This window comes from Bos mutus, chromosome 16 (assembly GCF_027580195.1).
Source record: "Bos mutus isolate GX-2022 chromosome 16, NWIPB_WYAK_1.1, whole genome shotgun sequence".
NCBI lineage: Eukaryota > Metazoa > Chordata > Mammalia > Artiodactyla > Bovidae > Bos > Bos mutus.
Genome location: NC_091632.1, coordinates 5403109 through 5421068, shown reverse-complemented (window position 1 = coordinate 5421068; position 17960 = coordinate 5403109). Strand labels below are relative to the sequence as shown.

Genomic DNA, 17960 nt, shown 5'->3' with positions numbered 1-17960 from the left:
CCACAGGACCACCCTGGCCTGCATCACTTTGGGGTGCCCTGTAGGCAATGGCACCCCACTACAGTACTCTTGCCTGGAAAATCCCATGGACAGAGGGGCCTGGTGGGCTGCAGTTCATGGGGTCGCTAGGAGTTGGACACGACTGAGCGACTTCACTTTCACTTTTCACTTTCATGCACTGGAGAAGGAAATGGCAACCCACTCCAGTGTTCTTGCCAGGAGAATCCCAGGGACGGGGAAGCCTGGTGGGCTGCCGTCTATGGGGTTGCACAGAGTTGGACACAACTGAAGCGACTTAGCAGCAGCAGCTTCTCCTAGCAGAGGTTCCAGACCAGGCCCCCGTGGTTGGGGTTAGCCGGAACATCTGCCCAATACCCAGCCTGCCGTGGTGCATGGATTGGTGTTTCACCCTGGCTCTTGGAGGCAGCGGTGCCCGGATGTGTGGTGTTGGCCAGTCTCTGGGGCAGAAATACTCTGCAAGGGTGCTGTGATGTCGCTGAGCCCAGAGCCAGGGTGTGGTGCTGGGGGTCGGCAGTGGGAGCTGGTGGGAGCTGGCATCAGGCCCTGACTGGGAGCACCTGCAGGGGCCGTCGGCGTGCAGGGCCCCGGAGATGCTGGTGGGGAGGGGCAGTGAGCAGCCGCGGGAAGGCTGGGCATGCAGACGCCAGGCCAGAGGTGCACATCCGGGCGAATGCGTGTGGGCGCAGCCCCAGTGCAGACTCCTGAAGAATCAGGGCTGTGGAACCAGTTGTGGTTTGCAGGCAGGGCATGACCACAGACAGAGGAGAGGTGACCACAGCAAACTGAAACAGACCCCATCGCCTTCCCGGGGGAACAGCATCCGAAAGACTGAGGGTACCGAGTGTGAGGACACTCCAGAGCGTCCCCGTCACTCCTGCACTCCAGCCAGGACGCCTCAGTGAAGCGCACACACAGTCCGCCCAAGCCATGGCCTCTCCTGGGCCTTGGACCAGTCACTGAATGTGGGCAGCTCCCTCAGTGCCCCTGAAAAGCGACATGGGAGAGTCAGGGGCCCACAGAGACGACGACAAAGCAACAGGGAAAACTCAACAGCTCTGACCCCCAGGCAACTGCCCCAACCAGACCCCCGGGGTCTCAGCCTAGAGCCCATGAGTCCCCCACCCACCCAGACCCAGCAGGAGTGTGCGGCTCTAAAAGCTGTCACAGAGGACATCTCTGAGTTCAGGAGGCATTTTCCCCAAGACTAAGTTCGGCTGGTGGCTGCTCGGCCTGCCTTGTCAGCGAGGCGGGGGCAGGGGAGGGGGGCAGGGAGCCAGGTGCACGGCCCTCCCAGAGCCTCAGGGGCACCTTTCCCGAGAAGCAGCTCCATACCCAGGCCAGCCCAGTCCTCTCTCCTCTCCTCCCCTCCTCCGGGGCGGAGGAAGGCTGGCAGCTGGGAGGGATGAGGGCGGGCTCCTCACATCACTCCTCTGCTGCCCGTGACTGTTTATCCTGGCAAGGCTCACCTGGCGCGGTTTCATGGTTGTCATGATGGTTTGGCGTGGAAAACAGGCAGGGTCAGAAGGTGTATATGTATTTTTAAACCTTGGCCCTAAGACGCCTATATGAGGACCAAGAATATGCTGCTGAGACATGGGTTTCTGGGCCAGCGAGATGGCTTTCCATGGATTTGGCAGAGACAAGGGGAAAGGTGCACACAGCCGAGGGGTGAGTGGTCCAGAGAGGAGGGGACCAAGGGCCACCTGGAGACCATGTGTGCCACCCCCTGCAGGCCTCAGTGAGTGGAGGCACACGGCAAGTGGGGGAGCTCAGTGCAGCTGCCCCATTTCATGGAGGAGACACTGAGCCCCAGAGGCGGGGCCCTGCACCTCACAGAGCATCTTGGTGCCACCAGCGGCAGGACAGCAGGTACTCAGGGGCCATCACAAGCATGGACGGACTCGGCCACAGTCAACATACATAAAAAGAATGGACGGATGTGTGTCCCATTAGGACGATGTCTTAAAAAAAAAAAAAAACAGAGCAAAGTGTTTAACTCACACAGGGTCCTCCTCATAACATGCCAGTAGAGTGGGGCAGAGCTACCCCAAAGTATCCAAATCAGAGCCACAGAAGTCCTTGGAAGTGACCAGTCCAACCGGGTCCATGGCTCTTGGGGGTGGGTGAGGTGACTGGCTGGAGGTGCAGAAATGTAATAAGGAGGAACATGTGGCACCAGGGTGCCACCCCAGGAGCAGGTGAGCATGGGGGGCAGGCGGGGACAGAGCTGGGACGGAGCAGGGCTGAGGACAGTCGCAGAAGCGCCACCCCATCAATCCCTCCACGCCCCAGCAGCGTCCCCTGGTGGCCATATTGGGGCACATCACCCTGCTCCCCAAAGGCTCAGCTCAGGTGAGGGATGGTGAGGGCGCCTCAGAGCCTGGCGGTGTCTGTACTCTTCACATTTTTAACTCTAAATTACGAATAAGCAGCATCTGTAAAAAGATTCACCCCACACCCCTACCCATCTCTGACCCCAAACCGATAACAGCCGTCATCCCTCTCCTCCCTTTTCCACCATCTTCGCGAGGCTCACTGGGGTGGGGTGTTGTCCGGGGCCCACATGACTCTGACAATGATAGGTTTTGTCGGCTGATGTCTGGACGTGTGCTTCCCAGGCTCAGAAGGTGGCAACAGTCTCCCTAAAACCAGCCATCACCACGGTAACACACAGTCGCCACAAACAGCATCTTCCCAGCATGCACCGGGGCAGAGCGTCTCTTAGGAGACCACAGCATCCTCCCAGCATGCACCGGGGTGGAGTTTCTCATAGGAGACCACAGACAGACTGCTGTCTCTGTGAGGAGTCCACTCGGCACCCGGTGCGCACACTTGGGGGAGGGGCAGGCACACCCACCCAGATGCACACAGCGTCCCATCGAGGTGGACTCAAAACCAGGCACTTCCCCCATGTGAGACTGCAGGGCTGTTCTTTCCATGACCACGGAGGGCCTCCGACACGCACACACACCTCAGACGCATCCCTCCGTGGTCCGGCCGGCAGCCCGTGGGGGCCGTCACATCAGGATCACAGGCTTCCCACTCTGCCACCCCGCAGACGTGCACATGGAGAGTTGTGTGGTTGCGTCTCCCACCACAAGTGCAGAGGGAAAAGCTGGAAGTAGAGCACAGGGGTCCCTGGGGCTGGAGATGGGGCAGCGCCCTGGGAAGATGATGGCAAGCAGGGTGCTTTCTGCCTGAAGCCTGATCCGGGCAGCAGGCTGCCCCGGACGGCAAGACCATCAATCTGAGTCCCAAAGGAAGGGCTGCCTAGTGGTACCATAGGTCCAGTCCACACAGCCAAGGGCAGGTGCTGGCGGTAACTCCCACCCCATTCCTTCTGACCTGGAGCGAGGCATTTCACCACCCTGCTGAGCTGTATGCTCTACGAAGAGGGGAGAATAGTGTTACCCACTCCCCGGTCTGTCAGGGGGATTAAAGAGCTGTCGTGCGTGCTACGCCCACAGTAAGTTCTCCACAGGAGTGGGGTAGGGTGAGGGGGGCGACCTGGATTGGCTGGAGCTACATGCCCTGCCCAGCTCTTCGCCTTAGATCTGAAACCTGATGTAGTGGGCGAGAGGACAACGACCCCAAGAGATTTAGGGGCATGCAGGAAGGAGGGGGACTCAGGGCCCCTCACCCAGCAGGCACATTTCCCCAAGCTCTGCACAGCTTGAATTACCGGCTGACAATGACGTGAACTTCAGAGGCTGCCAAGTGAACACTTGAGACTTACCTGCAACACATTCAGTTCAGCCTGAGGCGGGGCCCAGCCTGTAGACTGGCTCCTGCATCCCGAGTGAATGGACCAGGCAGGAACCAACAGAAGGAACGGAAGTGCCTCAAGAGGAAGATTTTCAAGCCCCAGCGTTTCAGAGCTCAAAAGAAACAGCACGTCGCTCCAGCTGGAGAGGGTTAGGCTTGTGAGCACCACCCGGTGGGGAGGGGCGAGCCCGAGGCTCGGGCACTGGAGGCCCCGGCCTGGCTGCCCCGTGTTGCCCTGGGGTGGAGAGGCACTCAGATGTCACCTGTGGGGGTGACCACTGTGTAAAGGACCTGTCTGAGACAGCACAAGCTACATCCACCTAGAAACCCAGGCTAGAGGACCTGAGAGAGGCATCTCTCTCTCTCTCACACACCCTCTCTCAGCAACTTCCAAAAAGAAAAAAAAAACTCTCCTGACCCTATTGTCCCAAGGATAGCACCTAAATCTTCTATAAATTCTAAAATTTGTCACAGTTTAGGCCCCTAATACACACAGGTAAAATATCAGTATAATAAGTTACAGTTCAGTCGCTCAGTTGTGTCCAACTCTTTGTGACCCCATGAATCATAGCACACCAGGCCTCCCTGTCCATCACCAACTCCCGGAGTTGACTCAAACTCATGTCCATTGAGTTGGTGATGCCATCCAGCCATCTCATCCTCTGTTGTCCCCTTCTCCTCCCGCCTTCAATCTTTCCCAGCATCAGGGTCTTTTCAAATGAGTCAGTTCTTTGCATCAGGCGGCCAAAATATTGGAGTTTCAGCTTCAGCATCAATTCTTCCAATGAGTATTCAGGACTGATTTCCTTTAGGATGGACTGGTTGGATGTCCTTGCTGCCCAAGGGACTCTCAAGAGTCTTCTCCAACATCACAGTTCAAAAGCATCAATTCTTTGGTGCTCAGCTTTCTTTATAGTCCAACTCTCAGATTTATACATGACTACTGGAAAAACCATAGCTTTGTCTAAGAGCCAGTTACAAACACACATTTCTCTGACAACATGACCCCTAACCAGAAGGTCCTTGGGCATCTGTGCCGCCACACGACCCCCAGTGTCTATAGATGACCACTCTGTGGACACTGAGTCCCACGTCTTTGGGAGTCTGACTCATTTCTGTCCGTCTTCTCTGCTCTAGGACATGACCTTCAAGGTCTGGCCGGGGCAGGCACTGCAAGCCCACCTCACATATCCTCATTGCTCAGAGGTCATACGGATGGGTTCTGTGGACTCTGGCAGCCAGTGACCCTGCCCTAGATGGACTCCCAGGGGCCGTGGCCTCTGAAGGCTCTGTCTCATGTGAGGCTTGGTGCGGGGCTGAAACTGACAGAGGACAGAGCACCCTGCACACAGACCTCCCCGCCGTCGGGCAGAGCCAAGCGGTCCTCCTGCAACTCCACCCCCTCACTCCTCTCTGAGCCCAGAGGCCCCAGCAAGAGCCTGGGGTGGGCCTCCGTGCCAGAGCCTCCCCGTCTACCAGCATGCGGTGTGGAACAGTTTAGTCTGTTACTAATTCAGTCATCCCCCTCTTAAGTCACAGTACTGTTGGAGGCAGCTGTTACGGAGCCCTACGGCGTGGCCAGTCCATGCTTCCTGCCATGGAGGGCTCCCAGGTCCCCATCTTTGCCTGGGAGAAGCCTGAACCTTCTCAACCAGCAAGTGATCCTCCCACTGCTGCTGAGTGGGCAGAGCACCCAGGCAGCATCAGGGCTACAAAGCAAGGTGCTGGCCACGAGGCTATGTGAGGCAAGGCGAGGAGCCACCAGGGGCCAGAAGGGGGCAGGAAGGACTCCCCTGGGCTGGAATTGTGAGGCAGGGGTGTCTGCCTGTCACCAGCAGTTTCGATTTTGATTGAATGAGAAGACTTGGCTCAGGGACCCTCAGTAACGTGTCTCCAGGGGGCACTCGGCCAAGAGGAGCCGTGAGGCTGGGGGGGAGGGACAGAGGCGGCTTGGGGGGCTGGGCACGTGGTTTCCGTAGGGTGCGGGCCAGCTGGCTGTGGGGCCTCGGGTAAATTACTCCCCCGTTCTGGGCTTCAGTTGCCCTATGGATAGAATAAGGGAGCTGGGTCTGGGGACACTCAAGGCTCTAGTCAATTCTGACCGTCTGGCTGTGGAGCTCTGCAGCTGGTGAAGCCTGAGTAAATGTCTCTTCTCCTCCTGGAGAGGGCTGAAAGTGCAGGTGCCAGGGTATCACCCCTAGAGATGCCCGGGCTGGAGCCAGGGCCCAGGAACCTGCACCGTCCAAGCCCCACTACGGGCAACGCGACCAGGGGTCCCATCTGAGAGCCCGGACACCTTGCTGCAGCCTCCAGAGCAGTCTCCCCACTGACACCAGGCTCTGACTTCCAGAGGCCGGGCCTCGGGGCAGTGTGTCCTGGGCCCTCAGCCCAAGTGTGCTCCCTGGGCACAAACAGCACCGTCCTCTCTCTGGGAAAGCCCACTCCCGGTTCCCAGGCCTCACCCCCCAGGAGTCTCTCTGTGCTGACCCTGGGGTGTGCCTGTCCCCGACGGGCCACCAGGGGGCGCCGCCGGGCGCTGCGGCAATGCTGAGGGCAGGCAGCTCCCGGTGTTAGCACAGCCCCCTTGGGTGCCCGGCATGCCAGGGCTGCCATCCTCCTGGGAAACAGCCAGGGGCTTGGCACCTCCAGTGGGAGCCGCCGGCTAGAACAGAGGGGCAGTGCCTGCCTCCGGGCACCCGTGGGCTCCAGGCGGCGAGCTCGGATGCGGGGCCAGAGCATGGAGACCCGTTGCTTTCTGCCCCAGCGGCTGCAAGCTGAGTGCCCCCTCTGGAGAGTGGGTCAGGCTTCACAGCCCTGCCCTGGCCGCCCTTCTGCTCTGCAGGGCTCCTGGGCAGACGCGCGCATGGGCAAGAGGGAGCAGGGTCATCGCTCCAGCCCCTGCACCCTGCCCAGCCCGGCCCTTTCTGGGGGCCCTGGCGGCCTCTCTCTGCAGCAGGCAGCCCTCAGGCCCTCCAGCCAGCCCAGCACAGCCACTCCCTGACGTCCGGCACGGTCTGCCTCGGGAAAGACCTGCTGGTCCAGGGCGGCCACACAGAGGGTTGTGGGACCCGGGGGCGCCCGCCTCAGCTCCCTCTTGTCTGCTCTATCTCCCTCTGATGGTTACAGGGCTACAGGCCTACAGGGTTAGAGAGCCAATTCTCGACATTTCTTGTCCACCCCATCCTCCTGGGCCTCCAGGGCTGGCCTCCTGCTGACGGTGGCCTGCCTGCTGCGTGGGGGTCGGGCCTGTCCCCTGACGAGCCTGGCTCTCCTGCCCCATAAACCTCCTGGCTCACTGGCAGTGTTATGGTGATGCTGCCCAGAGCCGTCACGTGACACCGGCTCCAATGGAGTCGCTGCTGCTGGGGGCAGAGCTGTTGTTATGGCAACAGTTCTCACATTAGTGAGGACCATCTGCAGGCAGAGGGGGAGGGGAAGGAAGAGGGTGGGGGCGGGCGGGGCTGGGCCCGGGCCCAGGTGTGGCGACAATCGGAAGGGCCCTGGGGATTTCTAGTAATGTTGGGGTCAGCTGACTGGCCAAGTCCTCTGCCACCTGCCAGGCACACTTCTCTGGACTTTCAGATTGTAGCCCGTGTTAACTGTCTTGACAACCTTTGAGGTGGTCTGATTATCACCCCCATTTTATGGTTGAGAAACCTGAAGCCCAGAGAGGATGAGTAAGCTGCTGAAGGCAGTAAAGCCAAGATCGCGACCAGATGGTCTGACTCTGGGAATATCACCATCTAGTATTATCCTGGCCATGATCCACAAATGCACGTATGTATACAGTGTGTTTACAGAGAACTAACTCATGGAGCGTGACAGTCATCCTCTTAAAGTACACAATTCAGTGGGTTTTAGTACATTTGTAAAGTTGCAAAGTGACGTTGGATGGCATCACCAACTCAATGGACACGAGTCTGAGTAAATTCCGGGAAACAGGGAAGGACAGAGGAGCCCGGCGTGCTGTAGCCCACAGGGTCACAAAGCGTCGGACACGACTTGGCAGCTGGACCGCACAACAACAAAGCTGTACAGCCAGTGCCGCTGTCGATTCCGGAAGGTCTGTATCACCCCTCGCCCCAGCCCCTGGCAGCCCAGGCCTCCCTTCTGTGTCTGTGGATCTGCCTGTTTGGGGCGCCCCACAGAAATGAATCTCAAACACGCTGCATTTTGTAACTGGCTTCTCTCACCTTCAAGGCTCATTCACGTATCATGTGTCTGTACTTCACGCCTTTCCACGTCTGAAGCTATACACGCACGCCGCGTGCACGGCGTTCCCCTGTACAGGAACACTGTATTTTATGTGTCTGCTCTCGTCATTTGATGGGCATTTGGGTCACTTCCATTTTCTGCCTGTTTTATGACTAAAGCTGCTACAACCATTTGTACCCAAACTTCTACATGGACACGTTTTCCGTTCTCTTGGATAAATGCCTTGGAACACAACACGGGATACTGTCTGTGCTGCTTCCTGGAGCGGCCTCACCGACCCGTCTCCACCAGCAGAGCTGAGGGCGCCGACCGCGCCACGATCTCGCCAACACCTGTTACTGTCTGTCCTTCTGCTCGCAGCCACCCTTGTGGGCGTCTCAGCAGGGATGTAATTTCCATTTACCCAACGATTTATGCAGTCGAGCATCTTTCACGGTGAAACTTACTACATTTAAGCACAGTTGTATCAGCCACACCTGAACTGCTGAGGGGCCTCAGCCCCGCGCTGGCTGGTGGCAGCACAGCAGAGAGAGGGCAGCTGGGTCACCAAAGCCCCCCAACAGCGCCGCCAAGCCCCCCGGTATGGTCTGCACCAGTGTCCCGGCGCACCCACAGGTGTTCCCCTTTGGTGCCCTGCAAGTCCAGCAATCGACTTTATAAACAGGGCCTGTCTGGAGGTGCAGGGGGCCCAGGGTGGGCTGGGCAGAAAGCTGCCGGAGCACAGCGTCCGAGTCAGTGGCAAGCGGGGTGACGCCCTGCTCTGCCCACTCTCATGCCCCATCTGCCCTGGGCCCCCTCGTCATTGCCTTTCCTGGGCCTCCCAGGGCCCAAGTGACAAGACACACTGTCTCTGAAGGGGCGGCCTTGCTGGGGGTGGGCGCTCCCGGCGTTAACACCCCTGGCTGCAGATCCCCCCTTTCCAGCCTCCTCTGCAGACCTGCCCTTCCTGGCTCCTGGGGAGGGGCTGCACCTTGCCCCCCCGCCCTCTGCAAGGGGCCTGCAGCCAGCATGGCCTCGGGACCATCCACAGGAACATGATCTGCGACCCCCCTGTCTCACCTGTAAGATGAGATGCCGGCCCTGGGACACGGGGACTGGGCTGTGGGTACAAGGTCAGCAGGCCGTGTGCCAGCCTGGATGCCCTGCCACCAGTCTGGAGGAGGGCGGGTGTCAAAGGGCTGGCGGGAGCCTTCGAGGCCATTTGAGGGGAGAGACTGAGGCCCAACGGAGTGGCAGAGACCTGGGCAAGACGACAGAGCCAGGCGGGTGTACAGTGGAGGCGGCCAGGCCCCAGGGCGGGCTCGGGGGGACAGCTGGGGGCAGGGCCTGGCTGTGCGGGGCCGCCCCGAGGGGGACCCTCCTAGGAGGCCCCCGCCCCTCGCCCAGGAGCGCATCTGCTCCACAGCAAAGCTGCCGCCCGCCTCACCCGGCCGCCCCTGGGGGCTCCATTTCTGAAAAAGCCTTCTGTGTCACTGATCCCCTCAACCCTCTGCTCCCCGCCGCCCTGGGGGCCCTCAGGCTCAGCCCATCTGCCAGCAACACCTCCAGGGCAGCCCGAACACCCACCGAATGAACCCGGCTAATGAAGGCCAAGACTCCCTCCGTTCACCCGGGCTGGGCCCCAGAGCAGCGAGGTGGGGAGCTAAGTCTCAAGAAGGCTTCCGGCGAGGGGTCTGCCTGTCCGCTGAGTTGCTTCAGTTGTGCCTGACTCTGCGCCCCCATGGACTGTGGCCCCCCCAGGCTCCTCCGTCCATGGGATGCTCCAGGCAAGAATGCTGGAGGGGTTGCATGCCCTCCTCCAGGGGATCTTCCCGACCCAGGGATCGAACCCGCGCCACATACGTCTCCTCCATTAGCAGGCAGGTTCTTTACCGCTAGTGCCACCTGGGAAGCCCTTCCAACCAGTGGGGGAGGGGGCAGAGCAAGCCGGCATAAACCTGACAAGGCTGGCTGGGGCCCTGCGGGGCAGGCAGTGTCCTCCGAGGCAGGAAGGGAGATGAGCAGGTGTCTACTTAAGGCCGAGTGCAGTTATCCTGACTCGATAGGCCAGGCTCAGAGAGGCCACTCAGCTCCCGAAGGTCACACCGCTGGTGTACGTGCTATAGTAGGAATCTTGAGTCCAAGTCTGACTGATGTCCACCATTTTTCAGAATAAATTATAACTGGCAAGGAGGACAGTAGAACTGGGCGCCTGGAGGCCCTTCCTGACAGACAGGCTGGCGTCCAGCATGGCCTTCCAGGCCACAGGAGGAGGCCTGTCCTGCTCTGCCCATGGGATGAATGGGAACAGGGTTGCCAGGAGGCCGCGGGACTGGGCGGCGGGCCAGCCGGCGTCCCCACCTCCAGGACTGCTGGCAGGCATGGGACTGCCTGGCGCTTCCTCGAGGAAGCACTGCCCCTCCGGCCTCTGTCTGCGTAGCCTGCGGGTGCCCTGGCCTGGGAGGAACCTTCCTAGAGCGCCACCCACCAGGCTGCACAGCCCACGTGCCAAGACCAGGCGGGCCGGCCACCCCTGGCCCGGAGTGCGGGAACCCACTGGGCCCCAGCAGCTCCAGGCCGTCCTCCCTGCCCCCACCCCCGGCCTCGCCCAGGGGGGCTGGGGCCCACAGGCTGGGACAGGGCGGCCTCCAGGGCAGCCTCTTCTGGGGCTTGGTCGGCTGGTCCCCACATCTGGGTGAGGGAGAGAGGGCTAGGCAGGGGTGGGCAGGGGCACCTGTGCACCAGGACCCCTCCTCCAGGGGACCAGCCTCAGCTCTGGCCTGGTCCCATGCGGGGAGGGGGTGAGGCTGGGGATGCGCTGGAGGAGCCTGGGACCCACTTAGCGCTTGGCCGGGGAGGAGCAGGGAGAGGGAGCGGGGGACCCTGGGCCTTCTCTGGTCTTTGCCCAACCTCCCTCTCCTGACCCCTCACCCCCCACCCTCCCGCAACCCCACCCCACCCTCCCCCCATGCCCCCCCATGCCCCCCTCCCCCACCCCGACGGCCTGGTAGCTGATGACTGGTTGCCATTTGAATGGAACCAAATTCCCAAGGAAAAGCCCCTGGAGAGCTCACCCTCCTGGGGAGCCCAGCCTCTCCCGCATACCCACGTTCCCCATGGGGTGTAGGTTCTGGAAGAACCCACAGGTCTTCCTGCCGGAGCCTCCTCAAGGGCAGAGATGTTCTAGCGGCGAGTCCCCGCTGTGTGTCGAGGGCCTCCTGTGACCAGGGACACGCACAGGGCTCAGGGGGCGGCTGGGGTGCCCGGGGCTGGGCAGAGAGGGGCCTGCAGAGGACAGGGCCGCCACATGCCCGAGTGGACACGGAGAAGCTGGTGTTCTCTGTGTTCATCCTCCTCCCTGGTGCGAGGGACCGTCCTGGACCCATCAGGCTGGAGCAGGACGCAGAGCTGAGAGGCTGGGACGGGGCTGAGGCCCGAGGCATCCTCCAGAGGAGACCGCGGACCAGAAAGCCAGCAGCTGGGGCTGGCCGCCTGCCTCTGAGAAATACGCAGGCCCTTGGCCAAACTGAGCCCACCTGTCCTACTACCTTGGAAACAAAGAGGCAAAGTAAGAGGTATTAAGCGCCTCCTGTGTGTTAGGAGGTGGCGCTAGTGGTAAAGAACCCCCCCTGCCAATGCAGGAGACATGAGATGTGGGCTGGATCCCTGGGTGGGAAGATGACCTGGAGGAGGAGGGCACGGCAACCTACTCCAGTCTTCTTGCCTGGGAAGTCCCAGGACAGAGGAGCCTGGTGGGCTGCAGTCTAAGGGTTCGCAGAGTCAGAATGACTGAAGTGACTTAGCACGCACCGTGTGCCAAACCCCTCCACATTCGTGACACCAGGAGGGCAGGCCCTGCAGCTCGGGGTCGGGGGGTGCGTTGGCGGGTGGGGAGGAGGGGAGGCCCCTGCTGTTCCGAGCCCAGCGCCTCTCTGGGACTGCCTCCTGCCCATCAGGGGTCTTCAGTGAAAAAGCACCTAACAGCTCACTGGAACCAGGGAACACCCCTTCCCCCGGCCGCTAGGGGCTTCCCATATCTGTCAGCAGACGGACCGCGTACCAAAGCCACCATCCCGGGGGTTTGTCCACGGTCCAGCTTAGCTTGCTGACAATCTAGGCCCCGGCGTCCTTGCAAATGACTCCAGCCCCTCGCAGCAGAAGGTCCCAGCAGCCGTGAGCCCTGCCCTCCCGGCCCAGGGTCATCCATCATCAATGAGACTGCAGACGCTCGGGAGGGCAGGAAGAGAGATGGGGGTCGGCCCGCGCCAGGTCCGGCTCCAGTTGGCCCTCACGCTGTCTGCTTAAAGGACAGAGGGGGCCTGGCCCTCAGGTTTCCTGCCCGGTGCCCCCACCTCCCATCACAGTCAGCAGTTCCCATCTGCCCCCTCTTCTCGGGGCGGGGTAGCCTGGTGATGACTTGGGGCTCTGCCCTCCTCCCTGCCCCCACCCACCGCTGACAGTTGCCATGGGAACAATAGGTTGGGCTCCTGGGGACCAGGGTAAACAGAGGACTGAACGGATGTCTATGCGTCTCCTCTCCTCCACAGAAAGAATTCAGTATAGAAGTGCCAAGCCCAAGCCAGAGGCTGGGGAGTGGCTCAGGTGGCTTCAGACAGACCCTTCTCCCACCCACAGCCCAAGGATGGGGAGGCCGCGCCATGCGCAGCACCCTGGGCTTCTGCAGGGTGAGAGCTCAGTGTCTCTCGGGTGACTTTCGAGGCCTCCTGGAGAACTGGCCTGGCCTTGCACCACTTTCCCATGTATCACCACCCTTCACGCTCCATCCCCTACTGCTCTTGTCTAAGGGCCTTCCCCGCTGGGTGACTCCTACCTGTGCTTCAGTGCCCAGTCACACCTCCTCCAGGAAGCCCTCCTGGCCACCTCAGTGATCACTTCCGCAAACGATGGAACATGTGATGCCTACGTCACTCTGGACCAGCAGCACACCCGACTTTTGCAGGAACCACTCCCAGCACCTGCTGGCCTCATCCCCTCGGCCCATACGACATTGACATGGCTATGTAACCGCACCTCCACCCCAACAGCCCAGGAACGTTTATCTGAACGCAGACCTCCTAGCCTGGAGAGACACCACTCGTCCTGCCCTGGGGTCCCTGCTGGAGCCCGTGGCAGGCTTGCCCAAAGCCTTCACACTGCGTCTCTGTCCATCCCTCACCTCCTCACCCTCTGTCTGCCTCCAGGGCAGAGGCCACAGCTCTTGTCCCCAAGGGCCCGGCACCTGCTCCACGGAGCACAGACGTCCACCTGTCCCACCTTGAGGGACCGCCGCCCACCTTCTGGCTCTCCCTCAAGGAGACTTTCACCACCGCACCCCCCACCCACCCCCCGTCACCGCCCCCACCAGCAGCGCCCTCGGCCAGCGCCTGCAGCTCTGTGCGAGTCTGCGCTGAACCGCTTCAGGCCGCTCATAGGATGTGCTTTTCTTCTCCCTGACACCTCCGCCTCTGTTTCCCTGGCCCAGACACAAATCAGAGGAAAGCGGCTCCCCTGACACCAGAAACGCTTTCCATGGAGCTCAGGAACTCACTCTAAAGATCTCCCTGCATTTTCCAGGCCATCACAAAACCCTGTTACCCGTCTGCCCCGTGATTTTCCTGGGGAGGCAGACCTGTATACTTTACTGGACTGATGGCTCTTTAACATGCAGTGAAAAAAGCTACAACAAAACTCTCCATCCCAAACTCATGGAGCTGGGACTCCAGGGATCTCGACCAGCAAGGGTCCCGACCAGCCCGCCCAACGCCCAGTCCGGCAGCTCTTTAGTGGCTGCTTGAGCTCCCCGGGCGCCGTCTCCCCCAGGCAGCCCATCCCAACAACTCAGGGCCACGCCTCCCTGGGTTCCACCATCTGCCTCCACTTGGAGCCACAACTGCTAAATTATACAAAGTAAGTTCCAACAAAAACGTGGACCTTGGCCTTAGAACTCCTGGAGAATCCCCAGTCAGCAGATGTGCTGAGATTAACTGCTTCCAGTGGTAAAGAATTCACCTGCCAAGCAGGAGACATGCATTCAATCCACGGGTGGGGAAGATCCCCTGGAGAAGGAAATAGCAACCCACTCCAGTATTCTCACCCCGGAAATCCCATGGACAAAGGAGCTTGGCGAGCTACAGTCTGTGGCATCACAGAGTCAGACATGAGTTAGCGACTCAGTAGTAGCAGAAAGTCCATGATGACCCCTGGTTACCACACTGGCTGGTCACACGGCTTGTACCCAGTTGCCCCCACGCTCCCACTAGATACACGCAGGCCTTAACCACAAGGTCGGGGAGCGGGCAGCAGGCCTCAGAGCCCAGCTCTAGTCCTGCTGCTCCCGACCAGCCCCTCCTTAATGGAGATGGAATTTATCAAGGCGAGAAGACCCATCCTATCGAGTAGGGGACAGGGAGGGGGATAAAAGGACATTCGACTCCCCGCTGTCAGCCAGAGACCCTAATGAATCCTTTGCTTCCGAAGATGATCATCGGACAGAATAATTCATCGCTAGAGATTAATTGGACTAATTATGTTGGCTTTCAGAATCCCCTGAATAATGACTTTCTCTGGGGTGGGTGTCAGGGATAATTGCCTGATATCTGAGCCTCTTCCCCCAGTGAAAGGCCCGCAGAAAGGGATCTCTGGCTCTGAAGGGCGGGCAGGATGGCTCCGTGTCAGCTCTGGCCTGCTTAGAAGGGGCCCGTATTTCACGTAGAAGCCTTTTATGAGGGAGGTGTCATCACGCCTCACGACCTTCCTCCAGCCTCCCTCAGCACGCTCTTCAGAACACCCTGCTCGTCCTGGGACACTCCTTCTCCTCGATGCCGTGGGGTCAGGGAGCCCAGGAGCTGAGTGACCTGCCCTCACGCTGGGGGACTCCCGCACCTGCCCACGAGCCTGCCCGGCCACTCCCCCAGGGCCACCCCGTCCCCAGCGCCCCCAGATCCGCACACATGAGGACAAGTGGCTCTCGTCTGGCACCTCTGCCTTCTCTCCCTCTTTAAATTAAGAGTCGACAGACGCTGAGTACACAGAAAGAGAATTCAGCGTTTAAACAACACGACCAAGTTAATCTGACACATGTAATGGCCCACACTGTCACTTCCTGTTCTGTGGCGATTAGATACAAAATGGCCAGGCGGTCATTCTCCTAACCATGTGGGCAAACAAGGGGCATTTAGGACGGCATCGTCGGAGGGCATGGCACACTGCCCTGGCTCCTACCTTCTCCCACCCCAGGCAGGGCTCTGGAGGAACTGGCTTCCCCTCCTTCTCCTTGGCAGCCTCTACAAACTAAGTTAGTTTCGGGAGACAGTGGGGATCACATGAGTTTTAGGGCTCCAGTCTATTTTGAACCCATATCCAGGGCAGGCAGATGGTAGCTTTAGAATCACTGACTCTTCTGAGGTATGTAAGCCAAGAGTCTTAATGTTCAGAGATCTCATTTTTATTTCACCTGAAAAATGGAAGTAATTAAACATCTAGATGCTCAAGCTGGATTTAGAAAAGGCAGAGGAACCAGAGATCAAATTGCCAACGTCCACTGGATCATAGAAAAAGCAAGAGAATTCCGCTTCATTGACTATGCTAAAGCCTTTGACTGTGTGGATCACAAGAAACTGGAAAATTCTTAAAGAAATGAAAATACCAGAACACCTTTCCTGTTTCCTGAGAAACCTGTATGCAAATCAAGAAGCAACAGTTAGAATCCGATATGGAACAACAGACTGTTATAAAATTGGGAAAGCAGAACATCAAGGCTGTATATTGTCACCCTGCTTATTTAACTAATATGCAGAGTACACCATGTGAAATGCTGGGCTGGATGAAGCACAAGCTGGAATCAAGATTTCTGGGAGAAATATCAAGAACCTCAGATATGCAGATGACACCACCCTTATGACAGAAAGTGAAAAACTAAAGAGCCTCTTGATGAAAGTGAAAGAGGAGAGTGAAAAAGTTGGCTTAAAACTCAACATTCAAAAAACAAAGATCATGGCATCCAGTCCCATCACTTCATAGCAAACAGATGGGGAAACAGTGAAAGACTTTATTTTCTTGGGCTCCAAAATCACTGCAGATGGTGACTGCAGCCAGAAATTAAGACGCTGCTCCTTGGAAGAAAAGCTATGACCAATCTAGACAGCATATTAAAAAGCAGAGATATTACTTTGCTGACAAAGGTCCATATAGTTAAAGCTATGGTTTTTCCAGTAGTCATGTATGGATGTGAGAGTTGGACTATAAAGAAAGCTGAGCACTGAACAACTGATGCTTTTGAACTGTGGTTTTGGAGAAGACTCTCGAGAGTCCCTTGGACTGCAAGCAGATCAAACCAGTCCATCCTAAAGCAGATCAGTCCTGAATATTCATTGGAAGGACTGATGCTGAAGCAGAAGATCCAATATTTTGGCCACCTGATGTGAAGAGGTAACTCGTTAGAAAAGACCCTGATGCTGGGAAAGATTAAAGGCAGGAGAAGGGGACGGCAGAGGATGGATGGTTGGATGGCATCACCAACTCCATGGACATGAGTTTGAGCAAGCTCTGGGAGTTGGTGAAGGACAGGGAAGCCTGGAGTGCTGCAGTCCCTGGGGTAGAAAAGAGTCAGCAACAACGAAACCTCTACTTCTTAGGGTTAGTGAGATGGTTAACTTAGATAACATCTGTTAAGTCGTGGCACACGGGAAGGACTCAAAAGCAGCAGTTACGATTATTACTATCATCTTGGGCCACTCTGGTCTCAGCTCTCACCAACCCCCCATCCCAACTGAAGACACCACACTTTCCCCTCCCTCACCTGGAGCTGGAGGGATGTCTGTCAGGCGGAGTGGTGATGTGGTTTCAGGGAAGACATTCCTGCTCCACCCTCCATCTAAGGTTCCTGTTTTTGTTTTTGTTTTTTTTTAAAGCAGTCTATGAAACTGTCCTGTAGTAGCTGACAGTGTCAATCAGTGAAATATATTCGGTTATATATTCATGGTGAAAGAGTGTGAGGGTCATTGGTTAATTTGTGCAGTAATCTGTACAATACTGTACATACTGGCAAAGAAGACTTCCCTAAAAACGGCAGGGTTTTCTCCTAAGGGAGAAAGGGATGAAGCTAGCGCGAAGGCTGCAGGAGCGGAAAGGGTTCTGTTGATGGGTAACCATGCATAACCGCAGAGCACCTTCCACCCAGGAAGGAGCCTCTGAATTGAGTGACAAAGTAGCTGCCTTCGGAGCTTTCTCAGCAAACCTGAGCCTCTGGACCCTGGCTTTCCTGCGGAGGGCAGGGCGAGGGCGGGGCGGGGAGGTGTGTGAGGCCGCTGCAGGGGTCGGCTGTTCTCCAAAAGGAATGGGGTAGACTGTGACCAGGAGGAGCCTCAGGGCTCTTTAGGAGGCAAAGACAGCCAGACTGGAGCCAGAGAAAAGCTACTTCCAGGAGCTCCTGAAACCAGCAAGTGGATTCAGGGGGTGCGGTACGATGCACACGCAAGCGGTAGCAGCCTTGCAACAAAATCACAGGTTGTCAGTTCAGCATAAAGAAATATGTTTAGAAACCCTTGGGGCCCCCTTAAGACCAGGTGCAGTTAACAAGAGGGCATCCGATGGCGGTCAGGCCTGCACCTCAAACACTCAAGATGCAGTAACAATCTGTGAAGTCTGAAAGCGTCTTGTCTCACAGTTTTCTCCGTCGGTGTTGTTTTATCTGGTCCATACCACGCCACACAGCATGTGGGAGGGAACCCGGGCCTGCATGGTGAAAGCACCGATCCTAATCACTAGGCCGCCAGGGAACTCCCTTGTCCCACAGTTTAACCAGACTGTGTTCCAAGCATCTAGGCTAAAGAAATGAGTGTTTTGATGGGAACCTTGGGGAATGGTGGATCTGGACAAGCAGCCGGGGCTGGGGACAGGGAGGCGGCCAGGGCCAGCACGACCCCCCCTCCAGGGGCCACAGGGCAGCAGCACCTGCCTCTGGTCAGGTGTGGGCCTCCCCA

At 58.3% G+C, this 17960-nt stretch overlaps 1 protein-coding gene across 1 annotated transcript in view; it reads right to left on the bottom strand.

The window, feature by feature from the left end:
* Positions 1 to 17960, bottom strand: part of NAV1 (neuron navigator 1) — a 197015-nt gene that overhangs the window by 78173 nt on the left and 100882 nt on the right.